Source organism: Oncorhynchus masou, chromosome 16, assembly GCF_036934945.1.
Source record: "Oncorhynchus masou masou isolate Uvic2021 chromosome 16, UVic_Omas_1.1, whole genome shotgun sequence".
Taxonomy (NCBI): domain Eukaryota; kingdom Metazoa; phylum Chordata; class Actinopteri; order Salmoniformes; family Salmonidae; genus Oncorhynchus; species Oncorhynchus masou.
In genome coordinates this window covers 12,942,794-12,967,908 of record NC_088227.1, presented here as the reverse complement: position 1 = coordinate 12,967,908, position 25,115 = coordinate 12,942,794, and the positions used below count along the sequence as shown (strand labels likewise).

Genomic DNA, 25,115 nt, shown 5'->3' with positions numbered 1-25,115 from the left:
AAATGTAGAGAGGAGGGAGTGAAAGGATGCCAGGTCCGCAGGGAGGCGAGTTTTCCTCCATTTCCGCTCGGCTGCCCGGAGCACTGTTCTGTGAGCTCGCAATGAGTCGTCGAGCCACGGAGCGGGAGGGGAGGACCGAGCCGGCCTGGAGGATAGGGGACATAGAGAGTCAAAGGATGCAGAAAGGGAAGAGAGGAGGGTTGAGGAGGCAGAATCAGGAGATAGGTTGGAGAAGGTATGAGCAGAGGGAAGAGATGATAGGATGGAAGAGGAGAGAGTAGCGGGGGAGAGAGAGCGAAGGTTGGGACGGCGCGATACCATCCGAGTAGGGGCAGTGTGGGAAGTGTTGGATGAGAGCGAGAGGGAAAAGGATACAAGGTAGTGGTCGGAGACTTGGAGGGGAGTTGCAATGAGGTTAGTGGAAGAACAGCATCTAGTAAAGATGAGGTCGAGCGTATTGCCTGCCTTGTGAGTAGGGGGGGAAGGTGAGAGGGTGAGGTCAAAAGAGGAGAGGAGTGGAAAGAAGGAGGTAGAGAGGAATGAGTCAAAGGTAGACGTGGGGAGGTTAAAGTCGCCCAGGACTGTGAGAGGTGAGCCGTCCTCAGGAAAGGAGCTTATCAAGGCATCAAGCTCATTGATGAACTCTCCGAGGGGACCTGGAGGGCGATAAATGATAAGGATGTTAAGCTTGAAAGGGCTGGTAACTGTGACAGCATGGAATTCAAAGGAGGCGATAGACAGATGGGTAAGGGGAGAAAGAGAGAATGACCACTTGGGAGAGATGAGGATCCCGGTGCCACCACCCCGCTGACCAGAAGCTCTCGGGGTGTGCGAGAACACGTGGGCGGACGAAGAGAGAGCAGTAGGAGTAGCAGTGTTATCTGTGGTGATCCATGTTTCCGTCAGTGCCAAGAAGTCGAGGGACTGGAGGGAGGCATAGGCTGAGATGAAGTCTGCCTTGTTGGCCGCAGATCGGCAGTTCCAGAGGCTACCGGAGACCTGGAACTCCACGTGGGTCGTGCGCGCTGGGACCACCAGATTAGGGTGGCCGCGGCCACGCGGTGTGGAGCGTTTGTATGGTCTGTGCAGAGAGGAGAGAACAGGGATAGATAGACACATAGTTGACAGGCTACAGAAGAGGCTACGCTAATGCAAAGGAGATTGGAATGACAAGTGGACTACACGTCTTGAATGTTCAGAAAGTTAAGCTTACGTAGCAAGAATCTTATTGACTAAAATGATTGAAATGATACAGTACTGCTGGAGTAGGCTAGCTGGCAGTGGCTGCGTTGTTGACTTTGTAGGCTAGCTGGCAGTGGCTGCGTTGTTGACACTACACTAATCAAGTCGTTCCGTCGAGTGTAATAGTTTCTACAGTGCTGCTATTCGGGGGCTAGCTGGCTAGCTGGCTAGCTAGCAGTGTTGATTACGTTACGTTACGTTAAAAGAACGACAATAGCTGGCTAGCTAACCTAGAAAATCGCTCTAGACTACACAGTTGTCTTAGATACAAAGACGGCTATGTAGCTAGCTAGCTACGATCAAACAAATCAAACCGTTGTACTGTAATGAAGTGAAATGAAAATGTGATACTACCTGTGGAGCGAAGCGGAATGTTGACCGGGTTGTTGAAGTTCTATTCAGTAGACGTTGGCTAGCTGTTGGCTAGCTAGCTAGCAGTATCTCCTACGTTAAGGACGATAAATAGCTGGCTAGCTAACCTCGGTAAATTAAGATAATCACTCTAAGTCTACACACTCTAAACTACACAATTATCTTGGATACGAAGACAGCAAAGACAGCTATGTAGCTAGCTAACACTACACTAATCGAGTCGTTCAGTTGAGTGTAATAGTTTCTACAGTGCTAATAGACGTTAGCTAGCTGCTGGGCAGATAGCAGTGTAGACTACGTTAGGACGACGAAATACGATAATTACGCAATTATCTTTGATACAAAGACGGCTATGTAGCTAGCTAAGAAGAAATTGCTAAGATTAGACAAATCAAACCGTTGTACTATAATGAAATGTAATGAAAATGTAATGAAAAGTTATACTACCTGCGGACCGAAGTGTAGATGCGACCGCTCGCTCCAACCCGGAACCGTAACAGCCTCACCAACTTGTTTTTGTATTGAAACAGCCTCCTCTTCCTCCTCTTTGATGAGAGCTTCTTTCTCCGTCCAGCAGCCCCCCTCTTATTTAGCAGGAGGAGTAGCTTAGTGAACTCATGGTCGGAGATGTTAGCTAGCTAGGCCAATGCTAACTTAACCAGCCGGCTAGCTGACTAATAACAACACCGTAAATATGAAATTAAATCGGATAACTAACTAGACGACAGAAGTGTGTTTAAAACACGGTGGCTAATAAACACTAAAGCATGTAAAGAGCTTTATTGGTTCGTCTATTTTGTCTAACAAGCTACGGAGGTGGCTGACTAACTGTTGCTGCTGTTGAAAGAAGCGTTCCATCCTCTAGATTATACGTCGCACTAGCAGCATTGGCTTATAATGTCCCACATCGCCATCTGCTGACTGGAGTGGGTAATGCGGTTGAGTAAAACATATTTTATCTTCAGACAAAAAGTTAAAGTGTAGCAAGCATGAGTTTTTACTCACCAGAGTAACAATACCGTGTGGTTAAAGACTTAATAAGCTAGTTGTAGGCATTTTATGGTTTCCTATAATTCCAAACATGTTTTTGCGTACATATTTATTAACTTATTTCGGGAAATCTTCTAAACTACCCACAATGCCCTATTTCCCAAGGTCATATGGATGATCAACTCTGTGCTACCGAGTTTGTATGCTAGTGTAACTGTGTAATGAAGTTACATTTTTAAAATATATGAACCTTTATTTAACTAGACAAGTTAGTTAGAACAAATTATTTTTTACAATGACGGCCTACCCCAGCCAAACTGTAACCCAGACGATGCTGGGCCAATTGTGCGCAGCCCTATGGGACTCCAAATTTACAGCCTGTTATAATACAGCCTGCTTTTGAACCAGGGTCTATAATGACGCCTCTAGAACTGAGATGCAGTACCTTAGACCGCTGCGCGGCTCGTGTGTTTACATTACACTCAGTGTAATACACTCAATGCTAAAGGTATGGGATTCTGGGTAATCCACAGCAGATTTTGGGACAATTTGAAAATTGAGTGGTCCTGGGATAGAAATGTATAAAGTTGACATTACATCATACAATCCACCTTTTAAATCATCAAATTAAATGTATTTTATATAGCCCTTCGTACATCAGCTGATATCTCAAAGTGCTGTACGGAAACCCAGCCTAAAACTCCAAACAGCAAGCAATGCAGGTGTAGAAGCACGGTGGCTAGGAAAAACTCCCTAGAAAGGCCAAAACCTAGGAAGAAACCTAGAGAGGAACCAGGCTATGTGGGGTGGCCAGTCCTCTTCTGGCTGTGCTGGGTGGAGATTATAACAGAACATGGCCAAGATGTTCAAATGTTCATAAATGACCAGCATGGTCGAATAATAATAAGGCAGAACAGTTGAAACTGGAGCAGCAGCATGGCCTGGTGGACTGGGGACAGCAAGGAGTCATCATGTCAGGTAGTCCTGGGGCATGGTCCTAGGGCTCAGGTCCTCCGAGAGAGAGAAAGAAAGAGAGAAAGAGAGAATTAGAGAAAGCACACTTAAATTCACACAGGACACCGAATAGGACAGGAGAAGTACTCCAGATATAACAAACTGACCCTAGCCCCCCGACACATAAACTACTGCAGCATAAATACTGGAGGCTGAGACAGGAGGGGTCAGGAGACACTGTGGCCCCATCCGAGGACACCCCCGGATAGGGCCAAACAGGAAGGATATAACCCCACCCACTTTGCCAAGGCACAGCCCCCACACCACTAGAGGGATATCTTCAACCACCAACCTACCATCCTGAGACAAGGCCGAGTATAGCCCACAAAGATCTCCGCCATGGCACAACCCAAGGGGGGGCGCCAACCCAGACAGGATGACCACATCAGTGAATCAACCCACTCAGGTGACGCACCCCTTCCAGGGACGGCATGAGAGAGCCCCAGTAAGCCAGTGACTCAGCCCCTGTAATAGGGTTAGAGGCAGAGAATCCCAGTGGAAAGAGGGGAACCGGCCAGGCAGAGACAGCAAGGGCGGTTCGTTGCTCCAGAGCCTTTCCGTTCACCTTCCCACTCCTGGGCCAGACTACGCTCAATCATATGACCCACTGAAGAGATGAGTCTTCAGTAAAGACTTAAAGGTTGAGACCGAGTTTGCGTCTCTGACATGGGTAGGCAGACCGTTCCATAAAAATGGAGCTCTATAGGAGAAAGCACTGCCTCCAGCTGTTTGCTTAGAAATTCTAGGGACAATTAGGAGGCCTGCGTCTTGTGACCGTAGCGTACGTGTAGGTATGTATGGCAGGACCAAATCAGAGAGATAGGTAGGAGCAAGCCCATGTAAATGCTTTGTAGGTTAGCAGTAAAACCTTGAAATCAGCCCTTGCCTTAACAGGAAGCCAGTGTAGGGAGGCTAGCACTGGAGTAATATGATCAAATTATTTGGTTTTAGTCAGGATTCTAGCAGCCGTATTTAGCACTAACTGAAGTTTATTTAGTGCTTTATCCGGGTACCCGGAATGTAGAGCATTGCAGTAGTCTAACCTAGAAGTAACAAAAGCGTGGATACATTTTTATGCATCATTTGGACAGAAAGTTTCTGATTTTTGCAATGTTACGTAGATGGAAAAAAGCTGTCCTTGAAACAGTCTTGATATGTTTGTCAAAAGAAAAATCAGGGTCCAGAGTAACGCCGAGGTCCTTCACAGTTTTATTTGAGACGACTGTACAACCATCAAGATTAATTGTCAGACTCAACAGAAGATCTCTTTGTTTCTTGGGACCTAGAACAAGCATCTGTTTTGTCCGAGTTTAAAAGTAGAAAGTTTGCAGCCATCCACTTCCTTATGTCTGAAACACAGGCTTCTAGCAAGGGCAATTTTGGGGCTTCACCATGTTTCATTGAAATGTACAGCTATGTGTCATCCGCATAGCAATGAAATTTAACATTTTGTTTTCGAATGACATTCCCAAGAGGTAAAATATATAGTGAAAACAATTGTGGTCCTAAAACGGAACCTTGAGGAACACCAAACTTTACAGTTGATTTGTCAGAGGACAAACAATTCACGGAGACAAACTGATATCTTTCCGACAGATAAGATCTAAACCAGGCCAGAACTTGTCCGTGTAGACCAATTTGGGTTTCCAATCTCTCCAAAAGAATGTGGTGATCGATGATATCAAAAGCAGAACTAAGGTGTAGGAGCACGAGGACAGATGCAGAGCCTCGGTCTGACACAATTAAAAGGTCATTTACCACCTTCACAAGTGCAGTCTCAGTGCAATGATGGGGTCTAAAACCAAACTGAAGCATTTCGTATACATTGTTTGTCATCAGGAAGGCAGCGAGTTGCTGCGCAACAGCCTTTTCTAACATTTTTGAGAGGAATGGAAGATTCGATATAGGCCGATTTTTATATTTTCTTGGTCAAGGTTTGTTTTTTTCAAGAGAGGCTTTATTTCTGCCACTTTTAGTGAGTTTGGTACACATCTGGTGGATAGAGAGCCGTTTATTATGTTCAACATAGGAGGGCCAAGCACAGGAAGCAGCTCTTTCAGTAGTTTAGTTGGAAAAGGGTCCAGTATGCAGCTTGAAGGTTTAGAGGCTATGATTATTTTCATCATTGTGTCAAGAGATATAGTATTAAAACACTTGAGTGTCTCTCTTGATCCTAGGTCCTGGCAGAGTTGTGCAGACTCAGGACAACTGAGCTTTGGAGGAATACGCAGATTTAAAGAGGAGTCCGTAATTTGCTTTCTAATGATCATGATCTTTTCCTCAAAGAAGTTCATGAATTTATTACTGCTGAAGTGAAAGCCATCCTCACATGGGGAATGCTGCTTTTTAGTTAGCTTTGCGACAGTATGAGAAATACATTTCGGATTGTTCTTATTTTCCTCAATAAAGTTGGAAAAATAGGATGATCAAGCAGCAGTGAGGGTTCTTCGATACTGCACAGTACTGTCTTTCCAAGCTAGTTGGAAGACTTCCAGTTTGGTGTGGCGCCATTTCCGTTCCAATTTTATGGAAGCTTGCTTCAGAGCTCGGGTATTTTCTGTATACTAAGGGAGCTAGTTTCTTACGACAAATATTTTTAGTGTTTAGGGGTGCAACTGCATCTAGGGTATTGTGCAAGGTTAAATTGAGTTCCTTAGTTAGGTGGTTAACTGATTTTTGTCGTCTGACGTCCTTGAGTAGGCAGAGGGAGTCTGGGAGGGCATCAAGAAATCTTTGGGTTGTCTGAGAATTTATAGCACGACTTTTGATGCCCCTTGGTTGGGGTCTGAGCAGATTATTTGTTGCGATTGCAAACGTAATAAAATGGTGGTTCGATAGTCCAGGATTATGAGGAAAACATTAAGATCCACATTTATTCCATGGGACAAAACTAGGTCCAGAGTATGACTGTGACAGTGAGTAGGTCCAGAGACATGTTGGACAAAACCCATTGAGTCGATGATGGCTCCGAAAACCTTTTGGAGTGGGCCTGTGGACATTTCCATGTGAATATTAAAATCACCAAAAATTTGAATATTATCTGCTAGGTCCGATAGGAATTCAGGGAACTCAGTGAGGAACGTTGTATATGGCCCAGGAGGCATGTAAACAGTAGCTATACAGTTGGCTGCATAGATTTCATGACTAGAAGGTAAAAAGACGAAGACGTCATTGAAATTTGCTATCGTAAATGTTAGCAACACCTCCGTCCTTTGCGGGATGCACGGGGGATATGGTCACTGGTGTAACTAGGAGGTGAGGCCTCATTTAACCCAGTACATTCATCAGGCCAATCATTAACATTATTACGTTTGCACCATGTTTCAGTCAGGCCAATCACATCAAGATTATGATCAGAGATTAGTTAATTGACTATAACTGCCTTTGAAGTGAGGGATCTAACATGTGTAAAGGATTAGCATTTTAATTGTTATAATTATCACTTTGTAGTGACTTCTTGGTCGACCCCCCATTTCCCCTTTATCTAACAAGCTGAATTTCATGTAACCACATTTACCATGTTTGTTTGTTTATGCATCTCTGTGAATTACTTAGTTAGTAATAAATAAATGATTTAAGACAATTGATGTATGGATGACTCATTGTGAAGACTGGGTTCGTGCAGATAACCAACAATTTACGACGTTTGGAACGAGACAAACGTGAGGTCAAATAAATAAATCATTAATCAGAAGACTATTGATCAGATATGAAAATATCTGAAAGGTTATATTGGGAAATGATAACTTTGTAATCTGAATTACTTTCCTTAGTGCCCCGACTTCCTAGTTAATTACAGTTACATGATTATTCAGTTTAATCGCGTAATATCAATTACAGGAATCTTTGATAAAAACTAAGTCTTCAATTTAATGATAGTAAAGACAAGACATTTATGACGCCCCCGTGCAAGGAATCTAAGATAGAATTAGACTTTGCTGTGGAATTCTATACATCAATTGTGCAAACAGACTGCTTTGTATACATTCAAATTGGTTGTGTGTGTGTGTGTGTGTTCCCATTTGAGGAGGCTACAGAGAGCCTCCGGTAGTGGTTTTTAGCGTCAGAGCAATGAGTGATAAATTCCAGATTTAGTCCTTTAGTCCAAACGGTACTATTTCTGTCGGTCAATATTAACTTCTTGAGCCAGAAAGGTTAGAAATTAGAAGATATTTGTTCGGTGACCGAGCCGAAGTAATTTTAGCTGCCTACCGCACTACCAGTGTGGACAGGCATATTGTATTATATGTACCGTGTCGCTCCGGTCAACATAACGCTAGCAAAGTATGCCGAAAGGTTTAATGTGAGACGTCACTAGTAAACCCACCCTTTCCATGATGAGAGGACCCTATTCCGTGCTTAGAACGTGATATAGCTGGCACGAGAGGCTAAGCTAATAGAGGAAACATTTTCCACTTCCTGTGTTCCGTTTAAATTTGTCCGCCTTGCGCGACGGAAGTCCCGCTCCTTTGTACCTCGTTTGATTTCAGCATTCAGCATCAATGGTGGCGAAGAATAGCAAGTACATCTAAAAGAAAATGTTGGAAATCCAAACGTGGATCACGATAAAATAAAATAAAAATATATAATAATAAAATATTCCAGCCATCTCAATTGCTTGGGTTTATCATCTCATTCAATTTATTTATTTAAAGGTTCTTCCAATTAAGTGAGACACCTTAAACTTGGCAATAGTAACCTAGATGAACCAACTTCCCAGGTGAATTTAAAGTTTAATTCCCAGATAGCCTTTGATTATTCATTAAATTTGATCAATCAGTAAAATCTGCTTCTGCAAAGCACAATCAATCAGTCCCGCCTCCAGCGGGAAGCCCATAAGGCTTTGGCCTGAGGGGAAAGTGTACCATAGTGGTAAATGTACCTAACATTATCGTTATCATAATCCAGCAATCCCAATTACTTGGGTATTATTGGGTCTCATTCAATGTATTTATTTAAATTGTCGAACATACCATTCTAGGTTCTTCCAGTTAAATGTGACACTTTAAGCTTTGTGTAACAGTACTCTTCTTGCGTTGTGTACAATCAGTCATCGACATGGAACTCCAACATGTAGCACCAGTCATGTAGCTTTATTCTGTTAGGAACGGCATAAAATTGCACGTCATGCAATGCACGTCTCACCATCCAACTCTGCATTCACGCACGCTGGTTTGGTGCTTGTTCACCGGGCTAGTTACCAAAATAATGCAATTACAATATACAATATAATATCTTTAACAATGTACCTGTTAGGAACGGCACAAAATTGCACGTCATGCAATGCACGTCTCACCATCCAACTCTGCACTCACGCACTGTATAAAATATATGAACCCCCCCACCAGACACAGTAAGTTGCTAGCTAGTACTGGCGGGAAATCTTTACAACAAAATGCACAACAAATATTCTCCAAAAACCGCTGCATCTTATATGTGATGTTCGAATAACATTTACAAACAATTTGATATAAATTGTACATTCAAATCATCACTTGAGAGTATAAGAATCACTTTTGATGTACAGTGCTTGGCAATCGCTGGTTTGGTGCTTGTTCACTGGGACGATTCTAACTGGAACATCCCCCCTCGTAAGCAAGCTACGCAAACCAGCCAATAAGATGCCATGTTGAGTAGGTGAAGGCAAGACTCAAACCAAAAACCCATTGGCTTAACAATAAAGTGGCAAGGGGAATCACCAATATAACCCTGTTACATTTGCAATAGTAACCTAGATGAACCAATTTCCCAGGTTAATTTAAAGTTTAATTCCCAGATAGCCTATCCAGGTATGATTAATCATTATCATTGATTAATTCAATTTGCTTTTGCAAATCCATTTCCTTTCAAAATGTTCTAATAATGTGCAAGCTATCAGAGGGGGTCGTCCCCACTCGCCCGCTAAGTAGTGAACCTCCACCCGCAAATGGATTGATCTCTGACCTCAGCAGCGAAACCAACCCTAATTATTCCATTAGTGGAAAAGCAGACAACAACGCTTTCCAAAATCCACTATCGGGTGCAGGCCTCATAAAGGTTCTCTCCAGTCTAGCCCTGATGTCTTGCCACCCAAGATTGGCATCTGTCCAATACCGCAGTGCACAGCTGAAGCACGAGCAGGTAATGGGAGACAAAGGGACAGAGGGAGAGAACCGAGAAACCAATGACAAATGCAGAAAATTGAAAAATTCTGCTAGCTATGGAACTGCGCTTGAAAACTGAACAATTAAATGTAATTGTAAAAACATATGACGATGAACAAGCACAAGCTCTTCCACAAAATCGTCTTCTACAGGAACAAAATCATATGCTACAGGAACAACTCGATTTAGCCAAAACTAAATACAATGATGTTTACGCCAAACTAGATAAATCTGAAGAGCGCTCACAACTTGATAAAATGCATGCAGTTTTGTTGAACGTTTCTCAAAGTAACACGGTTCTACTCAAAACGCTGCAGACCAAAGACGATCAGTTAATGAACACAATGACAAAGTTGGATTACAAATCAGCAGAACTCGTTGAAGTCGCTGACCAAATGAATGATGAGAGAACTCAGGTGATGAAGATGGAAATATTGATTTCTAAGCAAGCGGAGGAAATCTCATCACTGAGTCTCTCGCTCCGTACTCAAGACCTCTATCTGCAAACCATGACATATAAGTTTGAGACCTGAAAGGAGCAAGTGTGACACTCACATGTCCAAAATCAATACTTTAAGCGCTAAAATGCAATGCAGCAGCAGCATACCACCCTTAGGTACCATCTGGAGGAAGTCCAGAATGATCACGCTCTACAGCGTGACTACCAATCCAAGCAACCGGAGCACTGTACTCACAAGAGTAAAGACGATAGGTTTCAGACCTTGCCTCCATTAAGTGTCCCTCAGTCTTCTCCTATTGGCCATTCGGCACTTAGTAATATTGAGCCTCTTGGCCAACAACAACAAGGCTTGGCTTCTCCTCTTGGCCTTTCGGCCCCAATCTCTCCACAGGATGAAGCCAACCCTCTCCGCCCGTTTGGCGCGGAATACCTTGACAAACTCATCAAGAATTTCCCCACCTTTGACCCCGTTCCAGGTCAGCCAAACAATACTGTTCCTAGCTGACATAGAGGACGCGTTGGATGGCTAACCGAATGCTACGGGTTCTGACAGGGTTTACCTGTTGAAGCGAACATCGAATAGACACGTGACAAGGTTCATTCGTCTACAACAGCAACACGTACTAAATGACTATGCTAAACTTGCCACAGCTTTGAAATTAGAATTCAGTGGTTCCTCGACTCGCAAACACGATAGCACACTGGCTAACACTGTCAAACAAGCTCGGAACGAACACCCACAAGCTTACCATCATAGGCATCGTTCAGCTTACTTTGGCTTACTCACTGAAACAGGCATGGAAGACCTGTTACCTTTTAAACAAATGTTCCTGTCGAACATGTATCCTACCTTCATTACCTACTTGGGCCCTGCCACCCACGTTGGCTTGCCTATCTTACAACTCAGAGAACTTGCAAGCACAGCTTTTGAGGCATCAAAAGTTCACAACGCTAAGAGCCCTGACCACTCGGTTTTGAAGTTTGACCAGGAGCACTCACTCCAGTCAGAGGGTGCATTATCAGGTATTGGAGCGTTGAGAGATGACACACAGCAACAGTTTCTACCATGGAACTATGATTCCAATAACCCCCACAGTCGAAATAACTGTAAAGTACGTTGCCATCAACATGACTATCGCTACAATAGACCTGTTCGCTACATTCCTGCACCCAACCCACAAAAAGTGTCAGAGCACAAGGGTAACAAAGGGTTGAAGGATGATCAAAACATAGACCAATGTTCTCCAGACATTCCACTACGGGAAGAACTAAAGCGAGAACAATTTGAGAAAAGGGTAAAAGATAAGTCACAAGGACTAGACGGGGAATTACCGGACACCAGATCCGCAGGATTAACACCCATAGCAAGGACGTTAAAGTTCTAATTTCTCCCGCTCTCATTCAAGACCCTATCCAGGGCGCGCTTGATCAAGAAACAAGCCCCCGGGCTTTGTCTATAGACTCTGATACAAAGGTTGTGAAGAAAAAGGTCAAACGCTTCGTTAAAGCCAAGCGCACTCAAAATCGGAAAAGTCAATCTGCTTCCACCTTGAACAGAAATGGCACATCACGTCGTTGCGAACGACCACTCCACTTTGTGGGGAATATGTCCACTAACCACAAATCTAAACGGCCATACCTGGAAACAGTCCTGGAGGACTGCTTAACTTGTCATGCGCTAATTGATTCGGGTGCGACAATATCACTCATCTCTCAAACATTGTTTGATGATCTCAAAAGGGCTTTGAAGCCAACTAAACGTTGGTTAAAAGTGGAACGATGCAACACTACACTTCGAGGGGTCACTCAGACTACCTCGTCGCTCACATTGAGAGTCATGCTGAAACTACACTTCAAGGACGTATCGCTCGTTCACCCTGTGTATGTTACCAGCCTCGAAACTGTAACCCTGCTACTTGGAGCAGACTTGATGGATCGGTTACTCCCATTGATGGATTGGAAAACCAACCAGCTATGGTCACAGGCCACCGTGCCTTCTCCACTGACCACACTGTCTTCCCCTAACGCTAGCTGCAACGCAGTCATTCACGAGGGGTATCTGTCGGGAGCACCACTTGGGAAAAATACATTTAGAAACCTCTTGGGGCAGAATCCGATCCAAGGAGATCTTACGATATCTCGACACATTCCATCAGCCAACTTGATTGACCATTCTTGTCAAGATTTCGAGCCAGCTGTCTCTGTGAATACGCAACATCCCTCCTCCTTGCAGTCATGCAATACGGTAGTTGAGATGAACTCCTCTTGCCCTTCGGACACTTCCGCAAGCACCACAAGAAAAACATTGATGCGCAGAGTATACTCTGATTCCGGGGGGGGGGGTCGAGACTACAGACAACACCGTACGAGGCCGCCAGAGCATAAATCAAATCTAGTTGTAAACTCCCCCTATTCGAACAGTGAGGAGCAGACAGGCCCCTAGACAGAGATTATCTTAGAACACATCTAAGATAGTACTGAGGTGTACCACACTGGTCGTAAAGGAAGTCCAGTGGACTTCTCCACCTCCAAAACAAATGGCAAAAATAATCATTCCATGCCATGTGTAGGTTCAACTACAATACAACTAGTAAAATGCTACAATCATGTGTTCCGGTAGTATAATATTTCAGAATAAATTGGTAGGATAACTGGTCCCTTTGAGCACCAGTACCAATACCAGCCAGTCTAGCTACAATCAGTAAGAAGGTTAGAGACCTAACCAATCAAATTACCCTTGACAATAGCGATATAGGAGTCACTCAGAGTGCAACACGTGGAAGGGACTCTCCAGTGCACTCTTCCAATGGATAACACACATGTCACTAATAAACAGAATCTTCCATTCAGGAGGAAAATTCTTAGAACCATTAACCACGATCACACCACGTACGACCGGTCCAATACTTAAAGAGTACTTCTGTCGTGAGGTTAGCTCCTCCGTGGATAACATACAGTAGCTATGAAAGAGACTTCATACCTATCGCCACTACAATAGTGGAAGACACAGTGACTTGTAGTAAAAACTACTATAGACTCCCTCGACACCAATTCTGACTGACCTCCAGAGGCATTAACCTGAAAATTACCTGACTACTCATTCTGAACAAGTTGTAATCTGCCAGGATACTTGCTTTTCTTCCCTTGACATGCGTGCTTGTGTAAGCATAAACGCACATGCACAACGGAACATCCAATTAGGATTTACGCTAGGACCACTTAAGGGTCCAAGCAAAATACCAGCCTTAGTAAATAAAGTTGAACATTTACTTCTAGGCAGCATTACAGTGGCTGAGGAAGGAAAAACAGAGCACATCAGTTACATGTCATAGAGATACATGAGGAGATGAATGATAATGGATTGTATTGATGAAGTCTCATCGATGGATCAAAATATTCGGTAAGACTTTATATTAAGGACCCTTAATATACCAATTATAAACTTTTTTGTAAAGAGTTACTTACTGTTTATTAATCATTATTCCTACATTTGTAAATGTCAATAAGAAATCTATAAATAGTTATTTACACATTTATAAACAGTATTTGAAATTATTTGTTCATGATTTATCAGATAATTAATAAGGTGTTTGATCATAGTATGTTCACAATTTGTAAATTATTAATAATGTATTACTAATGTAGTATAAACCAGTTATAAAGAAGTTATTGTCAAGGTGTTTGTTAAGGGTTGATTAATGGTTTGACTCACCATTTATATACAGTGAGGGAAAAAAGTATTTGATCCCCTGCTGATTTTGTACATTTGCCCACTGACAAAGAAATTATCAGTCTACAAGTTCAACGCGCTAACCACTAGGCTATCTGCTGCCCCAATAGAATAATATAATATAATAAACTCAAATTTAGTCCAAACTATCTGTAAGATATATGACTTCGCGGTCATCATTTACTGTAGTGTCGAATTACAGGAAATTAACTTTAATATGCACATGTTTTTCATTCTTCGATTATCCATTTCTTTTGTCTTGTTCCATTCACACCTGGTTTGCATTCCCCAATCACACTACAAGGAATTTATTCCTCTGTTCCCCCTCATGTCTTTGTGTGAAATTGTTTGTGTGTTACGTGTTGTACGCACTAGGCTATGCGTTTGTTATTTTCTGTGTGTTTTCACGAAGCTTATTTGTATTGCTATACATTTATGTTGTGTGACATTTGTGTGTGCTATACACTTTGCCTTGTTGGCTGGAGAAGGTTTTTTGACGCAGCTGCGTCCATCTGTATATCTCTTCTGCCGTAATATAAGACAAGTTCAATGCTAGCTAGCAACTTACCTTGGCTTCTTACTGCATTCCCGTAACAGGCAGTCTCCTCGTGGAGTGCAATGTAATCAGGTGGTTAGAGCGTTGGACTAGTTAACTGTAAGGTTGCAAGATTGAATCCCCGAGCTGACAAGGTAAAAATCTGTCATTCTGCCCCTGAACAAGGAAGTTAACCCACCGTTCCTAGGCCGTCATTGACAATAAGAATGTGTTCTTAACTGACTTGCCTAGTTAAATAAAGGATAAATAAAGGTGTAAAAAAATATATACTGATTTCCAATTGTTATGATAACTTGAAATCGGCCCTAACTAATCAACCATTCCGATTAATCGGTCGACCTCTACTTTCAACTGCTCCTTTTGCAGACGTGTTTGTCCATAAAAGGGCATGCAGTGGCCCCACAACCCCAACACACCTCCAGAGAGTGGCCAATCGGTGTCTGCATCTTGTACCCCTTACATCCGCCCACAACCCCTCCACTTGATTCCGCCCCATGTCTCTGCTGACTGATGAGCTTCTTGAGGGCTTACTTTGTGGCCGGATCGCTACAGTGCGCGATGCCATTCACCGCCCACCGTTTTGAATCTTTAACACAGTCCTCCTCATACCCAATGACGGTGGAGTGCAGCCAGACTGTATCGTATCCGCTCTGTTGCCACAAGCACCCCATTGCTGCATTTCTGCCTATCCATCTTCTTCACGCGGCCCACCCGGACCTTCAGCTGCAATACCACGTGTTCTCCAGTGGGGCACCCAGCAGGGTAACCCTGTGCCTTGGCTATGTCCCGACTGCAGTAGACCCCCAGGCACAACGTGCCCTACGCCGAGGGCCGGAACCCCCTGTGATGAAGGCTCGAGCCCTGTCACGGTGGGTGCCGTGGTACATGGTGTATCCTTGTCTGCCCTGTGGTGCCTGGCCAGGTTTCAGGACAATTTGCTTCTCAACCCCAGCCTCCCAACTGGTGAACTGCACCAACTTCGCTGGCATGGCTCTGCTAATGGACACATATTTGACACCAATTTGTAAACTGATGAGATTAATCAATCAAATGTATTTGTGAAGACCTTTTTACATCAATAGTTATCGCAAAGTGCTTTACAGTTACCCAGCGTAGACCCCAAAGTGCATGGAAGCAGAAGTGAGAGCACAGTGGCTTGTAAAAATTCTCATATAAGAACCTGTAGAGGATCCCAGCTCAGAGAGCCTATCCTCTTCTGGCTGTACTTCGCAATCATCAGTGACAAAATCTATGACTTCTTATCGGTGAATCGTTGTGACGTGAAATATGAGTGAGAGTGTAATCAATGACTACAGAAAAATTGTATGAACATGTTATATTATTATGTAACGTGATGTCATTTTCAGGTCCTGATTGGTCAAGAAGCTTATTTGACGCGTCAAATAGTGTTATTTGAAACGTCGAATAGTGTTATTTGAAACGCCTAATAGTGTTATTTGACATGTATCTTTTTAACACGCAAAGACCCAAATGGCGTTCCATATGTACCGGGTTAGGCTATATGTGTTCTACATACACATCAATAATGTTTTTCTTTTCTAAAATCTCCCCACTCAAATGATTATTTACTCGAAGTATGTTTCCATGATTTATTCCCCCCCAAAAGATTCTTGACTAAATCTAAATTCAATCTGAAGCGCTGAAGATCCACTTTATTAAGGCGATTGACAAAATCAATGTTTCCACAGTTGCGGATACTGCATTCACGGTAAACACTGTATATGTCGGCTCAATCAGAAATTATCTTTAAACATGAACTGACAAAGGCAAAGTTTCTGCAGTTGCGGAGGCTGCATTCATGGTAGACGCTGCATATGTCGGCTCAATCAGAAATGTTATTTAAACGTGAACTACAACGCAGATATTCTCAGCTACTGATTGAATCATGCTAATTTGAGTACAAAGTATGATGTCATAATGAATACAAGGTGCTAGAGGTCGACCGATTAATCGTGATGGCCGATTAATTAGGGACGATTTCAAGTTTTCATAACAATCTGCATTTTCGGACACCGATCATGGCCGATTACATTGCACTCTACGAGGAGACTGCGTGGCAGGCTGACTACATGTTAGGCAAGTGCAGCAAGGAGCTAAGTTAAGGTGCTAGCTAGCATTAAACATCTCTTCTAAAAAACAATCTTAATCTTATTCTTAACATTATCACTAGTTAACTACACATGGTTGATGATATTACTAGTTAATCGAGCTTGTCCTGCTTTGCATATAAATCGATGTGGTGCCTGTTAATTTAGTATTGAATCATAGCCTACTTCGCCAAATGGGTAATTTAATAAGTGCATTCGCACCAGTGTACCTAACCATAAACATCAACGCCTTTCTTAAAACAACTTACATACACTAACACAAACTTAAACAAAACTATAAACACACATACAGTACAACAAAAACATTTTACGTTAAAAACACGAAAGTCTTGACTAAAACCAGCTGGCCTAAAATCAATTACACTCTTCTATGATATATACATCGATGAAGTGTTTAAACTCCACCAACGAAACTAGATCATCAATTTTTAAATGTTCAGGAGAGAATTCCAGGACCACGGACCTAAGTAACTAAAACTATTTCTACCATGACCTGTTCTAATTTTTGGTGCTGTTAGAAGCAAATCAGAATGGGACTGTAATTTATATTTATTTACCGAACTGACTAAAGAAGAACAGAGAGAAAATGGCATTTTGGCCTTATAAATCAGTGTATACCAGGGTTTAAGCCTATGCAAGGTTGATGACGACCAGCCAACAGCGCTGTAGACATCACAATATCGAAATTGGGGAGAAAAAACGGCGGCAAAATTATAAAAAATGCCAAAATTGGTGGTTCCCCACCATTTGCAACAACGTCACTGAGCACCATCACTATCTTTCCTTCATGGATCTCCTGCATGTTTACATATCTGGCATTACTCATCTCATATGTTTATGCTGTATTCTATCCTATTCTACTGTATCTTAGTCTATGCTGCTCTGACATCACTCGTCCAACTATTTATATATTCTTAATTCCCTTCCTTTAGATTGTGTGCATTGTTAGATATTACTTGTTAGATATTACTAGACTGTTGGAGCTAGAAAAACAAGCATTTTGCTACACCCGCAATAACATCTGCTAAACATGTGTATGTGACAAATAAAATGTGATTTGATGTATATACAGTTGAAGTCAGAAGTTTACATACACCTCAGCCAACTACATTTAACCTCAGTTTTCACAATTCCTGACATTTAATCCTAGTAAAAAATTCCCCGTTTAAGGTCAGTTAGGATCACCACTTTCTTTTAAGAATGTGAAATGTCAGAATAATAGTAGAGAGAATGATTTATTTCAGCTTTTACTTCTTTCATCAGATTCCCAGTGGGTCAGAAGTTTACATACACTCAATTAGTATTTGGTAGCATTGCCTTTAAATTGTTTAATTTGGGTCAAACGTTTTGGGTATCCTTCTAAAAGCTTCCCACAATAAGTTGGGTGAATTTTGGCCCATTCCTCCTAACAGCGCAGGTGTAACTGAGTCAGGTTTGTAGGCATCCTTGCACACGCTTTTTCAGTTCTGCCCACAATTTTTCTATAGGATTGAGGTCAGGGCTTTGTGATGGCCAGTCCAATAAGCCATTTTGCCACAAATTAGGAAGTATGCTTGGGGTCACTGTTCTTTTGGAAGACCCGTTTACGACCAAGCATTAACTTCCTGACTGATCTCTTGAGATATTGCTTCAATAATATCCACATAATGTTCCTCCCTCATGAAGCCATCTATTTTTTGAAGTGCACCAGTCCCTCCTGCAGCAAAGAACCCCCAAAACCCACACATGATGCTGCCACCCCCGTGCTTCACGGTTGGGATGGTGTTCTTCGGCTTGCAAGCCTCCCCCTTTTTCCTTCAAACATAATAATGGTCATTTTGGCCAAACAGTTCTATTTTGTTTCATCAGACCAGGGGACATTACTCCAAAAAGTATGATATTTGTCCACATGTGCAGTTGCAAACCGTAGTCTGGCTTTTTTATGGCAGTTTTGGAGCAGTGGCTTCTTCCTTGCTGAGCGGCTTTTCTGGTTATGTTGATATATGACTTGTTTTACTGTGGATATAGAAACCTTTGTACCTGTTTCCGCCATCATCTTCACAAGGTCCTTTGCTGTTGTTCTGGAATGGATTTGCACTTTTCGTATCAAAATACGTTCTATAGGAGACAGAACGTGTCTCCTTCCTGAACGGTATGACGGCTGCGTGGTCCTGTGTTGTTTGCACTTGCGTACTATTCTTTGTACAGATGAGCGTGGTACATTCAGGCGTTTGGAAATTGCTCCCAAGGATGAACCAGACTTGTGGAGGTCTACAATCTTTTTTCTGAGGTCTTGGCTGATTTATTTTTATTTTCAGAGGCACTGAGTTTGAAGGTAGACCTTGAAATACATCCACAGGTACACCTCCAATTGACTCAAATTATGTCAATTAGCCTATCAGAAGCTTCTAAAGCAGGGGTGTCAAAGTCAAATGGACGGAGGGCCAAATAAAAATTTAGCTACAAGCCGAGGGCCGGACTGTTCGAATGTTCATTGAAAAATTTTTAAATGACGCATATAGTCTAGTGAACCTAATTGAACCTACTGAAAACCTAACAAATATATTCCAATATGATCAGATAAATAAAGCAATATTTTCTTATGGCTCTGTCAGTAATCTTTAATTTTCAACAGACACAAAAGACAAATTTCCTTTATATAAAAATCCCCATAACATGAACATTAAATGAAAGAAACCGGTATTCAAGGCACCATCAGTAGCCTATATTTTCTATTTTAGCAAAAGTGGGCTAAATTTACTTCAAAGAAAAAAACAATAATAGCAATTTTCTATCATCCACTCAACTGAAATATTTTTAAAATATAATTGGATTGAAATACAATAAAATAAAGTGCAAAAATCTATTAATCAAAAACAACACTTTGTTTAAGGAGAAGTAACATGCAGTGAAAACAAATATTAAACTTTAACTTTTAAACTTGAACTGAGTAAAAACTCTAAATATGTGATTGCACAGTAATGTTCACTTGTTTGAGGTTGAGGGTGATACTTGGTGGTGTCCCATCTTTTCCACAAGTTCATCAATGTTCGGGGTAAGGCTCTGAGCTGAGGAAATCCTCAGAATTGAGTGGAGGTGTTCAGCAGTAAGTCGACTTCTGTGTGATGTTTTGTTCAGGTTCATCAAAGAAAAAGTTGTTCACACAGGTATGTGCTGCCAAACATAGACAACGTTTGAGCAGCCTGGATGCGCAGCTGGGGCATTGTGTCGGGAGGAAACGGGCGAACTCCGCAGCACCCACTGCCGCATATTTTGCCCTCAGTGCATCATTGCATTGGAGGTCAATCAACTCCATTTGGAGGTTTGGTGGTGAGCTTTCCACGTCAACAGCAAATGGGTTACCGAGCAGTTCCAACCTGCTTTTTTGTGCTTCAAAGTCAGCAAATCGGCGTTCAGCGGCAAGCATACCTATTTTATCAGCCAACTGTGCGCTCGGGAACGCACTGGTAGAGAGCTTCTCTTTCATGGTCTGGCAGCTGGGAAAGTGGCTCAAATTTTCTTTCCGCATCTGCGTCTCCCACAGAGTCAGTTTGGTTTTAAATGCCTTCACTGTACTGTACATATCAGAGATGACATGATCCCGACCCTGCAGCTGCAAGTTCATTGCATTCAGATGACTCGTAATGTCACACAGAAAAGCCATTTCACACAGAAACATTTCGTCTCGGAGTTGTGTTGTGTCTTTCCCTTTGCTGTCCAAGAACAGACAAATCTCCTCACGAAGCTCGAAACATCTTTGAAGCACCTTTCCCTGGCTTAGCCATCGCACCTCTGTGTGATAAGGCAAATCACCATGCTCCGTTTCTAACTCCGTCAGAAATGCCTTGAACTGGCGGTGATTCAAACCTTTGGCTCTGATAAAGTTAACTGTGCGCGTGATGATGCTCATTACATGCTCCATTTTCAAGGCTTTACCGCACAACGCTTCCTGGTGTATGATACAATGATAAGCTGTCAGCTCACCTGTCGCGTTTTCCTCTTGCATCTTTTCCCGTATCTTCGCCACCAGTCCGCTCCTGTGTCCACACATCGCAGGTGCTCCGTCGGTTGTCAAACCCACGAGTTTTTCCCAAGGCAGCTCCATCTCATTTACACATCTTGACACCTCTTCATACAAATCATGCCCCGTAGTTGTGCCATGCATAGGACGTAAAGCCAAAAACTCCTCTGTCACGCTTAGGCTGGAGTCCACTCCGCGGATGAAAATTGACAACTGGGCAATGTCAGAAATGTCGGTGCTCTCATCCACAGCCAAGGAATATGCAATGAAATCTTTTCCCTTTTTCACAAGCTGCTCTTTTAGATTGATGGACAACTGGTCTACTCTCTCGGCAATGGTGTTTCTGCTCAGACTCACATTTAAAAAGAGTTGCCTTTTTTCTGGGCAAACTTCGTCACAAACTTTAATCATGCAGTTTTTGATGAAATCCCCCTCCGTAAATGGCCGGGCTGATTTAGCGATCTCTTCTGCCAAAATAATTTGTAGCCTTTGTTCCATGTCCATATTCTTGTTTTTGTCCGCGTGTTTCGTTTCATAATGTCGTCTCAGATTATACTCTTTCAGTACCGCCACACTTTCTCCACACAGAAGACACACAGGTTTTCCAGCTACCTCCGTGAACATATACTCCGACTCCCACCTTGTTTGAAACCCCCGGTTCTCAGTGTCCACCTTCCGTTTTGCCATTTTTGATGGGTATCTGAAAGTTAATTTTACTGTGATGCTGACGACTGCTGTGCCAATAAATATTGAAATGAAGCAGCCTACTGCTCGGTGCGTCACCGTTGCATTGTGGGAAATGTAGTATTGGTTCGTGTAAAAGATCTGCGGGCTGCCGGCTTGCTGCGGTCTGCGGGCCGGTTCTAATAATAAATCAAGATCATCCCAGGGGCCGTAAAAACCTTCTCGCTGTGGCCCCACGGGCCTTGACTCTGACATATGTGTTCTAAAGCCATGACATAATTTTCTGGAATTTCCAAGATGTTTAAAGGCACAGTACACTTAGTGTATGTAAACTTCTGACACACTGGAATTGTGATACAGTGAATTATGGAACATCAAGAATCAACAAAGTGCCTGTCCTGACAGAAAAAATGCTGACTTATTATTATAGTTCAGGGCTCTACGTTGACATACAGTGCCTTGCGAAAGTATTCGGCCCCCTTGAACTTTGCGACCTTTTGCCACATTTCAGGCTTCAAACATAGATATAAAACTGTATTTTTTTGTGAAGAATCAACAACAAGTGGGACACAATCATGAAGTGGAACGACATTTATTGGATATTTCAAACTTTTTTAATAAATCAAAAACTGAAAAATTGGGTGTGCAAAATTATTCAGCCCCCTTAAGTTAATACTTTGTAGCGCCACCTTTTGCTGCGATTACAGCTGTAAGTCGCTTGGAGGATGTCTCTATCAGTTTTGCACATCGAGAGACTGAATTTTTTTCCCATTCCTCCTTGCAAAACAGCTCGAGCTCAGTGAGGTTGGATGGAAAGCATTTGTGAACAGCAGTTTTCAGTTCTTTCCACAGATTCTCGGTTGGATTCAGGTCTGGACTTTGACTTGGCCATTCTAACACCTGGATATGTTTATTTTTGAACCATTCCATTGTCGATTTTGCTTTATGTTTTGGATAATTGTCTTGTTGGAAGACAAATCTCCGTCCCAGTCTCAGGTCTTTTGCAGACTCCATCATGTTTTCTTCCGGATTGGTCCTGTATTTGGATCCATCCATCTTCCCATCAATTTTAACCATCTTCCCTGTCCCTGCTGAAGAAAAGCAGGCCCAAACCATGATGCTGCCACCACCATGTTTGACAGTGGAGATGGTGTGTTCATTGTGATGAGCTGTGTTGCTTTTACGCCAAACATAAGGTTTTGCATTGTTGCCAAAAAGTTCAATTTTGGTTTCATCTGACCAGAGCACCTTCTTCCACATGTTTGGCGTGTCTCCCAGGTGGCTTGTGGCAAACTTTAAACAACACTTTTTATGGATATCTTTAAGAAATGGCTTTCTTCTTGCCACTTACATAAAGGCCAGATTTGTGCAATATACGACTGATTGTTTTCCTATGGACAGAGTCTCCCATCTCAGCTGTAGATCTCTGCAGTTTATCCAGAGTGATCATGGGCCTCTTGGCTGCATCTCTGATCAGTCTTCTCCGTGTATGAGCTGAAAGTTTAGAGGGACGGCCAGGTCTTGGTAGATTTGCAGTGGTCTGATACTCCTTCCATTTCAATATTATAGCTTGCACAGTGCTCCTTGGGATGTTTAAAGCTTGGGAAATCTTTTTGTATCCAAATCCGGCTTTAAACTTCTTCACAAAAGTATCTCGGACCTGCCTGGTGTGTTCCTTGTTCTTCATGATGCTCTCTGCGCTTTTAACGGACCTCTGAGACTATCACAGTGCAGGTGCATTTATACGGAGACTTGATTACACACAGGTGGATTGTATTTATCATCATTAGTCATTTAGGTCAACAGACTATTAATTTCCCTCCACAAGGGGGCGTAGATGTGAAGTTTCCAAAATAGGATAGTAATTGTACATGTAACGTTTCCAAAATGGGATAGTATTGTACATGTAACGTTTCCAAAATGGGATAGTATTGTACATGTAACGTTTCCTAAATGGGATAGTATTGTACATGTAACGTTTCCAAAATGGGATAGTATTGTACATGTAACGTTTCCAAAATGGGATAGTATTGTACATGTAACACTTCCAAAATGGGATAGTATTGTACATGTAACGTTTCCAAAATGGGATAGTATTGTACATGTAACGTTTCCAAAATGGGATAGTATTGTACATGTAACATTTCCAAAATGGGATAGTATTGTACATGTAACGTTTCCAAAATGGGATAGTATTGTACATGTAACGTTTCGAAAATGGGATAGTATTTATTGTACTTGTAACGTTTCTAAAATGGGATAGTATTGTACATGTAACGTTTCGAAAATGGGATAGTATTGTTCATGTAACATTTCCAAAATGGGATAGTATTGTACATAAAACGTTTCCAAAATGGGACAGTATTGTACATGTAACGTTTCCAAAATGGGATAGTATTGTCCATGTAACATTTCCAAAATGGGATAGTATTGTACATGTAACGTTTCCAAAATGGGATAGTATTGTCCATGTAACGTTTCCAAAATGGGATAGTATTGTACATGTATAACATTTCCAAAATGGGATAGTATTGTACATGTAACGTTTCCAAAATGGGACAGTATTGTCCATGTAACGTTATGCCCCCTTGTGAGTTAATAGTATTGCATGCTGTAGCAGGCTATAAAAGTGGAATACCTCCATTGACGATTCAGTTCGTTGTAACATCTCGTCTGGACAGGTCACCATCCTTAGTTAGTTAGTTAGTTAACGTTAGCTAGTTCATTCTCACAAAAGTGAGAACTGCTCTAGATTGGAAACTTACGTTAATGAGTATAATAAAGCCATGTTGGCTTGATGGAAACTATACACAATATATGGTAAATAATATAGTTGAGGAAATAATCCAAACCTAGTTCTGCCTAGTTAGGACATAACGTTATCTAGCAAGATAACGGTACTGTACTGTAGCTCATAGAACGCAGACGGTCAAACCCGGCTTTCTAATATTTACATTAATTAACTGTAGTAACGTTATGGAAGATATTCACAGAAACCCATAATTGTCTTCATTATTCATTATTAGTATGCTATATTATTATAATACATTATTTTGAGACATATTCAGAGCCAAACATCAACCCAACTTAACCTTTTTAACTGTTGTCGCATCCAAACCGTCACCATCGTTTTCAGTTGTAATTGCGAAGTTCCCGGAAGAAGTCCAGCAAGAACAGAGGTTCCTCGATGAACCCACCTTCTAACAAGTTCTTTGAAGAACCTTTTGGGTCTGTTTTTCATTGACCAAGAACCCTACGGTTCTTAGGGGATCTGAGAACAACTCCAGTTGAACCCTTCATTTTAGAGTGTAGTCGGCTCTATTTACTCTCAGATTCAAACATGCTGATTAGCATCAACGATCAAGTCAGCTGCTGCTCCAATACAGTATGAGGTGAGGCGGTGAACAGATGTTGAACTGGGCAGTCAGCTGCTGCTCCAATACAGTATGAGGTGAGACGGTGAACTGATGTTGAACCAGGCAGTCAGCTGCTGCTGCTCCAATACCGTATGAGGTGAGACGGTGAACTGACGTTGAACTGGGCAGTCAGCTGCTGCTGCTCCAATACAGTATGAGGTGAGACTGTGAACTGACGTTGAACTGAGCAGTCAGCTGCTGCTCCAATACAGTATGAGGTGAGACGGTGAACTGATGTTGTACTGGGCAGTCAGCTGCTGCTCCAATACAGTATGAGGTGAGACGGTGAACTGACGTTGAACTGGGCAGTCATTCATTCTGTACGAGTCTATCAAATCAAAGTCTGGTCTATCGTTGTTGATATTGAACAAGCCTACTG

General features: G+C 42.2%; 1 pseudogene; it reads right to left on the bottom strand.

Moving 5' to 3' along the window:
- Nucleotides 1–14,854: 14,854 nt before the first annotated feature.
- Nucleotides 14,855–15,496, bottom strand: LOC135557265 (uncharacterized; annotated as a pseudogene).
- Nucleotides 15,497–25,115: the final 9,619 nt, after the last annotated feature.